Genomic DNA, 13415 nt, shown 5'->3' on the forward strand with positions numbered 1-13415 from the left:
AATTATTCTGTTGGCACGCTCAATAAGACCAATAGAGGATGGCGCATACAACGGAACCTTGAGATGCTGGACATCCATGCCCTGTAAAAAAAACTTCTCGTGCATTCAGATACAAAATGTGTGCAATTATCCTTGACCAAGAACTTTGGAACCCCTTCCAGTACAAAGATGCGTTTCAAAACAAACTTCAAAACCGTTTGAGTATCAGGAGTTTCAACAAATGCATGGTACATCCACTTAGAGTGGTAATCTATAAGTAATATGGTGTATCTCATGGATTCCGGTAAGGTGGAAAAAGGACAAAAAAAAACAATCCCAATTTTTCCCATGCCTTATCAGAAAACAGGGCGGGACACAATGGAACATGTATACTTCTCCAATGCTTGTCAGATTAAAGACACTCAGGACACCAGTCAATCAGATTTAATTTGAGCATTCAAAGAAGGCCACCAATAATGCCGCTTTATCTTTAGACTCGTTTTGATGCTACCCAAATGTCAATCATGAGCCAGAGATATAATGATACCATGTAGCTTGAATGGTGGAACAAAGAGGTCTCTCCTGAGCACACATTTATTTTTCACTGACAACTCATCAGCAATCTGAACAAAAGTCTTCAATTCACCTTGCAAATTCCTTAATTCAGGCCATACTTTAACCATGTACTCAATGACCCTATTCAATGCACAAGTTACTACTTGTGTAACGATATATCTGTAAGAGATATTAGTTAGTGATAGATTCCTTACCTTAGAATATCCCTTGGCATCAGACTGGATCCGGAAAGTTTTGCTCATCAGTACCCCTGCACGTCAGTAGGTGGCGTTCTACAGCTCCCCGTCCGTCGCTGGCATCGTATGTGCTGAGATGACGGCACGGAAACTACTTAGGCCACCCATGCGCGCTGGCGTCAGTTCTGTACACGACATTCCGCGCCAGGAACGCAGAGCCATGCAAGAAACTGACCACTGGTGCATTGAAACTAGGGCCCTGAAAGTGATGACCTTAACCCTAGTAATCAGTTCGCAGAACGGGGAGGATGGGTGGGGCGGTAAGGAATCTATCACTAACTAATGTCTCTTACAGATATATCGTTACACAAGTAGTAACTTGTGCATCTGAAATAAACACGTTAGTGATAGATTCCTTACCTTACAATAGATACCCCAGCATAACCAACCCCGGTGGAGGGTCTGCGAACAGGATTACACCAGAAAGTCACGGAGAACAGAACGGCCAAAGAAGCTGTCTCTCCGGACTTGACTGTCAAGGCAGTAATGCTTGGTAAACATGTGCAGCGAGGCCCACGTAGCTGCCTGACAAATGTCCTGCAAGGGAACGCCGCGTCCCAAGGCAGTAGTGGCTGTTGTTGCCCTAGTGGAATGGGCACACAGCCCCACAGGAGGCTCCTTCTTAGCCAACGAGTAACAGGCTTTGATGCAGAGAACGACCCACCGAGAGATGGTCCGTTTGTGCACGACCCGGCCTTTTTTGGCACCCATGTAGCCAACAAAGGGCTGGTTCTCCACCCGGAACTGCTGTGTGCGTTTCAGATAAAACGAGAGCGCACGTTTTGGGTCCAGACGGTGGAGCCTCTCCGCCTCTTTCGAAGGATGCGGAGGCGGAAAGAAGGTGGGCAAAGTGATGGTTTGCCCGATGTGGAAGGGCATAACCTTTGGCAAGAAGGAAGGATGGGTCCTTGGAACCACCTTGTCTCGATGAACAGAAAGGAAAGGAGGTCTTGAAGAAAGGTCCTGGAGCTCACCCACTCTTCTGGCAGAGGTTATAGCAACCGGAAAAGCCGTCTTCAAAGTAAGAAGACGCAAAGGACAGTTATAAAGAGGCTCAAAGGGAGCGCACATCAAATATCTCAAGACAAGATTTAAGTCCCATTAAGGCATTATGAACGGCACAGGAAGGAACGTGTGCGTGATGCCTTTTAGGAAACGGTTAACAACCGGGGAGTTAAAAAGAGAAGGCTGATCAAGAAGCCACAGAAAGGCGGAGATGGCCGAAAGGTAACCCTTGATAGTGCCCAGACCAGAGCCCTGCTGGGCCAAGGAAAGAAGGAACAGGAGAACCTCAGAAAGCGGGGCAGAAAGGGGATCCACAGACTTATCTGTGCACCATGCCACAAACTTATTCCACCTGCAGGCGGATACCGTCTTTAACACCTTCAGCGCGGCGCAGATTCCTTCGCTGTGCTGAAGGTTCTAATGAGCCTACCGGCTCATGACGGAACGGTTCCGCCATGAGCACAGCTCAACCGACGCTCATGACGGAACCGTTCCGTCATGAGCGTCGTAGAGGTTAAGGAGGGACGCCTGGCTGCCAATATGACATCACAGACCTCAGGAGGAAGATCAAAAGCTGTCAACTGTCGCCGTTCAATCTCCACGCATGGAGGTGGAGGACCGTCCCCTGCCACTGCGACAGAAGATCCTCCCGAAGAGGCAGTCGGATCGGGGGATCGATCGCCATGTTGAGTAGCTCAGGATACCAGTATCTTCATGCCCAATCCGGAGCCACAAGAATAACTTGGGCCCGGTCGTGCCTGATCTTCTTCAGCACTCTGGGCAGAAGTGGTATAGGCGGAAAGGCGTACAACAGACCACAGCTCCACTTGCGATAAAAAGCGTCGCCAAGTGAGTGCCGCCTTGGAAATTCCAACAGGCAGAACTGATAATATTGCGCGTTGTCTTCCGTGGCGAATAGATCTAACCAAGACTCTCCCAACTGCAGAAAAAGACCTTGCGCCACATCCGAGTTCAGACGCCATTCGTGTTACATCAAGCACTGGCGGCTGAGTTCATCTGCCCTGGCGTTCAGAGAACCTGCCAGGCGTTGAACCACCAAGGTAATGCTTTGATGTTCCAGCCAGGTCCAGAGGCGCAAAACCTCCTATCATAGGGTCCACGACCCCACCCGTCCTGTCTGTTGCAATACCACATGGCGGTGGTGTTGTCCGGGAACACCTCCACTACACTTCCCCGGACAGAGGGACGGAATGCTTTTAGTGCCAGTCGGATCGCCCGAAACTCCAAAAGATTGATGTGGAGCCGGGACTCCGCCGGAGACCAGAGTCCTCTGATCTCCGCCTCTCCCAAGTGGCCTCCTCATCCCAGGAGGGACGCATCCGTCACTACTGTGTGCTCCGGTTGGGGAAGGGAGAGGGAACTGCCATTGACCCAATCGCGATTCGTGAGCCACCACGGCAAGTGTCGTGCAGTGCCCTCCGAGATCTGAACGTGATCGGACAGGTTGCCCTGATGCTGTGCGCCCACTGGAACTTCAGGTCCCACTGCAGAGCCCCCATATGCCACCTGGCATGTTGCACTAGCAGGATGCAGGAGGCCAACAGGCCCAGGAGCCGGAGGGTCATCCTGACTGAAACCGGGGATAGAGGCCGAAAGATTGGAATCATAGCCGGAATATGCCGGACTCGCTGCTCGGGAGGATAAACCCAAAAATGCATCGAATCCAGAGCCCCGCTCCGATGAAAGGGAGCTTCTGAGAGGGGCTTAGGTGTGCCTTTGGCACGTTGATGGAGAACCCCAGCAAATGCAGGAGGTCGGCCGTAGTCTGAAGGTGGGTGACCACTGCCTGGGGCGAGCCCGCCTTCAACAACCAGTCGTCGAGGTAGGGGAAGACTGATACCCCTGACCTGCGCAGATGAGCTGCGACCACCGCCATCACTTTTGTGAACACCCGAGGGGCACTGGTAAAGCCGAAGGGGAGCACAGCAAACTGAAAATGCTCCTGGCCTCCCGTGAACCGCAGGTAACGCCGGTGGGCCGGCAGGACGGGAATGTGAAAATATGCGTTCTGCAAGTCCAACGCTACCATCCAGTTTCCGGGGTGGAGGGCAGCCAAGACCTAAGCCAGAGTCAACATCTTGAACTTCTCCTTCCAGAGGAAGTGATTGACGTCCCTGAGGTCCAAGATGGGGCCCAAGCCCCCTTTGTCCTTCTTGGGGACCAGAAAGTAGTGGGAATGACAACCATGCCCTACTTTTGGCCCAGGAACACGGTTGATGGCCCCCTTGGCCAAGAGGGCTGCGACTTCCTGTTGGAGAAGCGCAAAGTGACCCCCCTCTGGACGAGCTGCAACACCCACTTGTCGAAAGTGACAGAACACCAATGGGAAAGGTGATGGCGAATCCTGCCATCCACTGGTGTGGGATGCGACCTGAAGCTCAGACTAAAAAGGCTTTGAGGTAGACGTTGCGGGAGCGGAGGTGGACTGAACCTCACGCTGGCCCCCGGAGCCACCGCGGCAGCCGCCGCACTCACGGGCCCACTGAGTCTGGTTCTGCGCAGGCTTCTGGCTGAACGAACGGCCAGGGGTGCCTCTGCCATGGCCACGAAAGAAATGAAACGTGGATGTGGTCGGTCGCGTGGTGGAAAGGCCTAAGGACTTCGCTGTAGCCCGGGAGTCCTTAAAACGCTCCCGTGCCGTATCGGCCTTAACACCAAAAAAGCGAGTGCAGTCAAAAGCCATGTCCATGAGCAAGCTCTGAACGTCCAGGGAGAGCCCAGTGGAACTCAGCCAGGCGTGGCGCCGAAGCGCCACAGTCGTGGAACTCGCCCTACCAAGGGAGTTTGTGGTTTCCAAGCCACAACGAATGGTGAATCTAGCGGCGTCCTCACCCTCAGTTACAGCCTGAGACAGCACACTCTGGACCTCCTCCGGGCACCGAGGCAACACCTCAGCCACGGAATCCCACACCTCGTGGGGATAGCGGCCCAGAAGACATGCGGGTTTCACTGACTGCAGTCCTAAGCTGGCCGAAGAGAGCAACCGCTTGCTAAACTGCTCCAATCTCTTAGAGTCTTTATCCAGCAGAGCCGTAGGAAAGGCATTCTGGGGCGTAGAAGCCTGAATAACCAGACTTTCAGGTGTAGGATGAGTGGTCAGAAATGCAGGGTCACCCGGCGCCTGGCGACATTCTTATCTACAGGGGCCCCGGTAGCGGGCCGTAACCAAGTGCCCAACAAGACTTCGGTGAGGGCATCATTAAAGGGCGGCAGCGGCTCCGAAGAAGTGGACGCCGGCTGCAGCACCTCAGTGAGGAGGTTTGTCTTCAGGGTCACTGTGGGGAGATCGAGGTTAAGGACCTCAGCAGCCCGACGGAGCACCACCGTATACGAGGCGCCTTCCTCCATAGTGGGCGGGGGAGAGGCAAGCCCCGGATCAAAGGAGACGTCGAAGTCCCAAGCCTCCTCCAAGTCATCCACCCAGTCCTGCTCAGAATCACACTGACGAACAAGAGGGTCCTCAAAGCATTCCCAGTCATCCTCCTCCACCAGCCCCGAAGGGACAGGCCTCGGCGGCGGGGTAGGAGCCGGTGAAGGAATAAACGGCGCCAGGATCGAGCCGGCACCGGTTCCCGATTCGGATCCCAGACGGGAACAAATGCCTCCGGGAACCCGGGCAGAGCAGGAACCAGCGGTATCCACTGTGGCGCCGCCGGCGGAGCTGAGGGCGGCGCCGGAGCTGGCAGCATGGGACCTGTTGGTGCCAAGGCCGGAGCCAGGGGCGCAGGATACTGCGCACCAGAGCCGCCGGCAGCGCCGGGCTGGAGCCGACAGACCAGCCACTGGGACTGCAGGGCCCAAAGGCGCACTAGCGGTAATCCCAGGCCTAAATAGGCGGTCCATGGCAGCAAGGAATTCTTGCATTTGCTCGGGAGTCGCCGACGGACCCGGGTAAGGCGGGTAGGCTGCGGGACTCCCAGGCTCCAAAGGAACCGCAGGGGTGGAGCCCCTGTCCCCCTCGTCTGCATCCGGGGCCCGTCGGAGAGTGAAAACTCTTCTTTGACTTCTTTTTGTGCCGTTTCTTACTCAAATCCGAAGGGGAAGAGGAGCGGCGGTGACGACTCCGCGAGCGTTCACAGGGACAGCCCCTGGATCCAGAACGGCACGGGGACGAGTGCCAAACTTCGAAAAACTTCTAGCGCAGTTCTCCTAGGGCCTTCGGGGCCATAGCCCTACAGTCCAGACAGGACCGGGAGTCATAGTCGCGCTCCAGGCAGTAGAGACAGACATTATGAGGGTCCGCCACAGACATATTGCGACGGCAGGTCCCGCAAGACTTAAAGACTTTAAACCAGGCATCCCTACTCGCACCAGAGAAAACCAACACGAGACAAAAGTCTCAAAAAGATAGTAAAACATTTTTTTAAAAAAAGACTAGGGTACGTGCTGTAACCGGATCTGCGCTTACTGGCGCAGAAAAAGAAAGAACCGACGCAAGCGCGCATGGGTCGCACCTAAGTAGTCTCCGTGACATCATCTCGCACATACGACACCACCGACGGACGCGGAGCCGCAGGACGCCACCTACTGACGCGCAGGGGTACTGCTAAGCAAAACTTTCCAGATCCAGTCTGATCCCTGGGGATATTCTAAGGTAAGGAATCTATCACTAACGTGTCTCTTTCAGATACAGAATCCTCCTCTGAAGCACTGATGCAGCCTTGCTCACATACAACTGACTTGTACACAGATCTGGCATCAACCAATGTCACACATTCCACATCATCCGACACAGAAGTGTTCTCCTACTCATCTAGTACCATGCGTGACAAACAATTTGCCCAAATTTTGTTTCCACCCAGAATGTGGTTAATGGTAAAGTTGTACTCCTACAACTTTGAAATCAGCCTGGTAACCTAGATGACATGTTGCCACTGCTACATTTCGTAAAAATATGCATCAAAGGTTTGTGGTCAGTCAATTACTCAAATCTAGTGCCCCAAATGTATGTTTGAAACTTATGGACTGCCCAGACAGAAGCCAGATCCTCCCTTTCGATAATACTGTACTGCTTTTCATATAATTAAGAGACTTGGAAGCAAAAGCAACAGTTTTCTCAATACCACCCACCTTCTGACTGAGTACAGTGCCCAAACCATGAATGAGCACTGGCATCCACCGTCATAATAGACGCAAGTTTTTTACAAAATGCACTTAGTGCTGGAGTTATGACAATACGTTTGTTTACTTTCTCAAAAGCTGCACTTTACACTTCCGACCCCAAAAATGTCTCCCCTTTCCTTAACAAAATTCTGAGTGGCTCATCAGACTGCGCATAACCATTGGACAAAGCGTGGATAATATTCCGCCAATCCAAGAAATGAGCGAAGAGCATCTCCGTTTCCTGGGGCTTTTGCATCACTGATGGCTTTAGTCAAAGAATCCTTGGTTTTAATACCATCAAAAGAAACAGTATGTCCCAAGTATTCCGATTTATTAGTGGCAAATCTGCATTTCTCCAACTTCACAGTCATCCACTTTTGTAATAAAAAGGGCAACACTTTCATAAGAATTTTGTTATGTCCCTCAAGGTCCTTGGCATATATCAGTATATCGTCCTGACACGCCTGCACACCAGCTATTTTCCCAAACAAATTAACCACAAGCTTCTGAAACACACTGGCGGCAGACACCAGGCCAAATGGGAGCCTAAGATACTTGTACACACCATAAGGGGTAACAAACATGGTCAATTCTTGTCACTCAAAGGATAAGGCAACCTGAAGATATGCTGACCGTAGGTCAATAGTGGAGAACCAGAGTGTCCCCCATAAATTAGTCAGCACATCTTGTATTTTAGGCAGTGGGTGGCAATCCACTATGTTTTTAGGAGCGCGCAAGTTGGCGCATAGCCTGATGTCACCAGTCCTCTTATGCACAACAATGGGCGCCACCCACTGTAAAGAATCAGTGGCATGTATAACCCATTGAGTCAGTAAGTCATTGAGAGTGCTCTTCAATTCCTCCCTGGCACTCAACGGGACAGCGCAAACTTTCTGGGCACTGGTTGTGCGACATGGATCAATCTAGTTTTATGCTCCAATCATCATTAATAAATGAAATGGGTATCTTGGGCATCTCCGCCAGAACCACTGGATTGGTAGAACCAGGAACCAACAGTACACCCATCCTGGACAAATCATGCCAACCCACAATGCTCCTGCCACATACACCTTAGTAAACGTCTTCCAGCCAAGACAGTTAACGCTTTGAAATAGCCCAGGATATCAATATCTTGTTCCCCATAAGCCTTTGGGTTAACATCTGTAGGGGAAAATATATGATCTACACCCTAATGGTCATAAAAGGTAGAGTCTCGTAAAATGGTTATGGGCGATCCTGAACCAGCCATGACCATTAACTTAATATTATCAACTAGACCTTCGCATTAAGGACCTTTAACAGGTAATTCTGGAGTGTTACACTCCAACGTTAGCACAACATTATTGAGTGAGTCAACATAATTCACCACATCTACATCAACACTCCCAACTTTTGTTGTATGTCTTGCACTCCTGCACACACCCTGAAAATGACCACATTATTTACAAAGTGTACATTTCTTGCCAATTGCAGGACAACTTGGAAAGTTACTAAGATGTGTTTTGGAACCACATCTATAGCAAGAACCAAACACTTTCTTGTTTAATGTTTTAAATGGTTTCCCTTTAGAACTGATAACACCTACAACCTCAGTTCACTCCTCCGTGGTCAAAACAACATTCAACATAGCAGAGTCTGGATGTCATATTTTTGAAGAAATCAGAGATCTATCATTGCTCTTCGCAAGATCCGGAACATCAATAAGTGCTGGATTTCTACAACGTGGCAGTCTCTCCTTAATTTTTCTATCGACACAATTTAAAAAATTGGTCACAAATGTAGGTGTCCAAATTAGGCTCAAACTCACAAGTGACAGCCAATACTCTAAGGGCTGATGCATATTCCTCTACATTATCGTCTGGAAATTGCTTTAGTTTGAAAAATGCATGTAGTTCAATCATAATGTTTGGTTCATCCGCAAATTCTATGTCAGGAAAGGAGGCTCCGATTATGCTTTCTCATTTTTTTATTAGAAATGCTCAGCAGCCAATAGAAAAACAGTATAAAAAATAACTACAATACCCATGAACCTCTGGGTATCACATGACATATCATAGAGTCAGTGGTATAAAAGGTCCCATAGAGAATACCTAATCCTCTTTCTTTGCTGCTCCGCAGCCAGTTAAGTGGATTTCTATTATGTTTTTCTGTTTACCTGATTGATTCTGGCATTGTGCTTGTTTGCTGTTTTGCTGCTTCTCGCTGGTCTTTGTTGTACCTTGCTGGGGCTTCGCGTCTTATTGTTTCCTGCCGTTTACTTTACTCCTTCAATTGTGCAGTCGGCCGCTTATTTTTTCCTTCTCGGCGCGCGTTGTTTGAGGTGCGCGCGTTCGCCTCCTCGGTGCAGGCGCTACGCGCCCACACCGTTTCAGCTTGTGGAGCGGGAGAACGGGGCAGGGTGCTCGAGCGCGTTGCGCGAGAGCTTCTCGTCTTCTGACTGCAAGGCGGCCATTTTCTGGTGCTTTTCTTTGAAAATCGGCACCGCAGCAGGAATTAACGCGCCGTTTTTCGCCCTTTAAGCCCACAGCCTGCAGCTTGCCCCCTATTGCACCCAAAACTCAAAATTTAATAGTTTGGGCTGCATAATTTTCATAGGCTTTGCCTAGAGTGGCTGGTTTAAGCAAGCCCTCCCTCCACATTTAATTTTTTCTTGCCTCACAGCTCTTGCCTGTGTGAGTTTGGCTTGCTTTGGGTTTGGTCATTCCCCCTGCATTGTGCCTTTGGCCAATTTGTTTTTTTTGTCTCCTCTGTGGGCATTATTGGCGCACTTTGGTGTGATTATGGCAGATTATTATTACGAAGAGGACGACTATTCTTATGACGATGACGCCTCGGGCTCTATGGAGCAGGATTTGGTTGAGGCTTTGGATCAGGGAGTTCAGCAGTCAGTCACTAAGGCTCTGGTTAAGGCGATTACTCCCTTAAAACTGCATTTGTCCAAGTATGCGCAGCAACAGGGCTGGTTGCCCTCTTCTAGGGCTTCTTCTAAATCTCCCAATAACCCCCACAAGTCAGATTTTCAAAGATTGGCGAGGGCTTTATCTTCTGACCAGGCGTCTGCTAGATCCTCAGTGGGGGCTTCCACGTCCCAGACTCAGCTGTCCGATTCTGATGTCACTCATTCCTCTACCTCCTTTGATCATGATGATCTTCACCCTCAAAGAGAGATCGTAAGGAACACTATGTGGATGCTCCCACGCATCGTCTTGTTCTCACGTTTGAGCCTTCCGACATCATTCATCCTAATTCGCCGTCTTGGCTTCTATCCCCAGCTGTTGCGGAATATGTTCAGGCACATATTCGCCGGCCCGTTGAGAAAGATGTCCGGGCTCGTCTGAGGTCTGAATGTCCTCGCCCAGATCTGTCTGACAATTTGGCTGACACCCCTGAGGTTGACCCTACCATGGTCACATATCTTAAGAAATATGCCAGGGATCCGGAGAAAGGGATTGACCGTGCATGGCCCTCCTGTCAGGACAAGATGCTGGATTTATTGGGTCCTCTTACCAAGATTTTAGACCTAGGTTTTCAAGCTATGGAATCTTCGGGACTGGTTGATCCCGATGAATTGATCAAGTGGTCCCAGAGGGCCATTTGCCAATCGGGTAATGCCAATTGTGCAATTTCTTGTGAGCGGCGCCGCTCCATCCTTCTGAAATTAGACCCTAACTTAGCTGAACTGTCTTCGTGTGAGTCGGGTCCATTGGCTCAAGGTCTGCTTTTTGGTCAACCTTTCCTGAAGGAATTGACCAAGTTTGTGGCTACTTTTAGTGGACTCAATAAGGTTCAAGCTTCTCTTTTTGCCAGGGCCGGACGACACAGGGGACGCTCGTTCGGCCGACGATCTCAACAGAATTCCCAGCGGGGATTCCAGTCCCAAAGAGGAGGGGGACAGGATGCTGGTTACAACAACCGTTCCAACTTGTATCCCTCTCGCAAAGGGGGAGGACAATATAAGAAAGGACGATTCAGCGGGAATCAAGGAGGTCACCATGATTCCACAACTTCAGGTGAGGTTGATTCCTGCTTTGGAGGTTGTACTGGGGGGCAGGATTCATTTTTTTCTGCACAATTGGCGCCTGATCTCCAACGATGCTTGGGTGCTGGAAACAGTTCAGGGTTACAAGATAGAATTTTACCAGCCCCAGCATCAATCCCACCCCTCCCACCCCATTGGTTTTCTCCGTTCAAGATTGAGAGTTCATTTCAGCAGAGATAGACTCCCTTCTGAAAAAAGGAGCAATCCTTCAGACTTCCCGTCATCCCAAGGGGTTTGTGAGCACAGTTTTTCTAGTTCAGAAAAAAGGGGGCAGCTCCCGCTTGGTTCTAAATCTAAAGGATTTCTATGGAGGGGTGGTTTATCACCATTTCAAGATGGAAGGCATCCATCTGTTGCGAGATCTACTTCGGGAAGGAGATTGGATGGTCCGCCTCGATCTAAAAGACGCGTATTTGTCGATTCCGATTTACGGCCCACATCATCGGTTCCTGCAGTTCCAATGGCAGGGGAGCTGGTTCGAGTACAAAGTTCTCCCGTTCGGCCTCTCATCAGCACCTTGGTGCTTCACGTAACTTCTGAGACCCGTCGTGGAATCCTTACGTGCTCGAGGAGTTCGTGATTGTCCCATCAAACTCATGACGCATCTGGAGTGGTCTATCGACCTCTTACAGTCTCTGGGTTTTCTGGTGAATCCTCAGAAGTCGGTCTTCATTCCTTCTCAAGTGATAGAATTTCTGTGTTTCCAGGTCAATTCTCTCTCCTGTCAACTTCTCTTGCCCAATCAAAAGATTCGATACATCAAGAGGGAGTTGACTTCAGTTATATCCAGACAGACTATCGTTGAGATCTATAGCACGGGTTGTCGGTCTGTTAGCATCCTCGATTCAGGCAATTTCCCCGGGTCCTCTGCATTACCGGGCACTTCAACGTTTGAAGATCCGGCAACTCCAGAAAGGCCTTCGCTATTCAGATCTGGTCCCTCTTTCGGAGGAAGCGAGGTGGGAGATGCAGTGGTGGTTGGACCACATGGATGCCTGGAATGGGCGAGCCCTGTTCGGAACGTCTCCGGAAATGGTGATAGAGTCTGATGCCAGCCTGTGGGGTTGGGGAGCTCGGTGCGGTCCATTGTCGACGGGGGGTCGGTGGTCTCAGCAGGAGTTGTCTCTCCATATACATTGCCTGGAACTCCTGGCGGGGTCATTTGCGATACGTGTTTCACTCCGCACCAGTCCAATTGTTGCATTCTTCTCCGCATGGACAATGTTTCGGCGGTTCGATATGTCAACAAGTTGGGCGGCACGAAGTCCAGGATATTGGCGGAGATCGCCAAGGATTTCTGGCATTTTTGTCTCCAGAAGAAGATCACTGTTATTGCCGAATACCTTCCCGGTCGCAACAATCTGATTGCGGACTGGAATTTGCGTCACCTTCGGGACTTCAGCGATTGGAGACTCCCTCCTCGCATATTCCGTTCTCTCCTCCGAGCTTGGCGTCCGTGTCAGATCGACCTGTTTGCCTCTCGTCTCAACGCTCAGCTTCCCTGGTTTTTCAGCTGGAGACCGGACCCGGAAGCCCTGGCCACGGTTGCATTTCTGCAGACCTGGCCATCGCTCCTGTGCTACGCCTTTCCCCCATTTATGATGATTCCCAGAGTCCTGGCTTCCACAAAGCGTTATCAGTCAGAACGGATTCTGATCACTCCTCTGTGGAGGGCTCAAGCTTGGTTCCCAGTTCTCCTGGAAATGTGTTGTGCAGTGTCGTTCCTTCTTCCCCAGAAGTGGAATCTCTTGCTGGATCCTCTCGGCAATCCGCATCCCCTGATCCAATCAAGCACTCTTCTTCTCCTGGCATGGCGAATTTCGGGGATCGCTGGAACATCCCAGGCCTTTCGCGAGACGCTTCCAGATTTATCAGCGAGGACTGGTCACCCAACACTCATAAACGCTACACAGGATCTTGGAAACGATGGTGTGATTGGTGTGTTCATAGGGAGACTGATCCCGCTTCGGCGGATGTCTCTCTGATCATTAATTTTCTTGCTTCCCTTGCCTCGGCCTTGCTTGGCTTACCGAACAGTTAATAATTTCCGTTCGCCATTTCGGCTGGCCACATCCATATTGATGGTAAACCTGCAGGGGAGCATCCGTTGATTTCCATGTTGCTTAAGGGCATTCGCCTGATGACGCCTCCTTGTCCCAAGTACGAGACCTTGTGGGATGTTTCCATTGTTTTGCGTTTTTTGGAGGCCTGGCCTTCCAATTCCTTGTTATCTCGCAAGCAACTGTCAGCAAAACTGACTAGGTTATTATGCCTTGTGTCCTGCAAACGCGTGTCTGATGTTCGAGCTCTGGACCTTGCGGGTCGCAGTTTTACGCCTCAGGGTGTTACTTTTCTTATTTCCAGATGCACAAAAATGAATACATCTTCGGTCACCTCTCCGTCTTTTCCCAATAATCCCAAACTTTGCGTAGTTCAATGTGCTAAGGATTACGAGG

The 13415-nt window shown here is 50.5% G+C and overlaps 1 protein-coding gene across 1 annotated transcript in view; it reads right to left on the reverse strand.

The window, feature by feature from the left end:
* SIMC1 (SUMO interacting motifs containing 1) overlaps positions 1-13415 on the reverse strand; it is a 373014-nt gene that overhangs the window by 14857 nt on the left and 344742 nt on the right. The gene's annotated exons all lie outside the window — the stretch shown is intronic.

This window comes from Lissotriton helveticus, chromosome 7 (assembly GCF_964261635.1).
Source record: "Lissotriton helveticus chromosome 7, aLisHel1.1, whole genome shotgun sequence".
In the NCBI taxonomy this organism is placed as follows: Eukaryota; Metazoa; Chordata; class Amphibia; order Caudata; family Salamandridae; genus Lissotriton; species Lissotriton helveticus.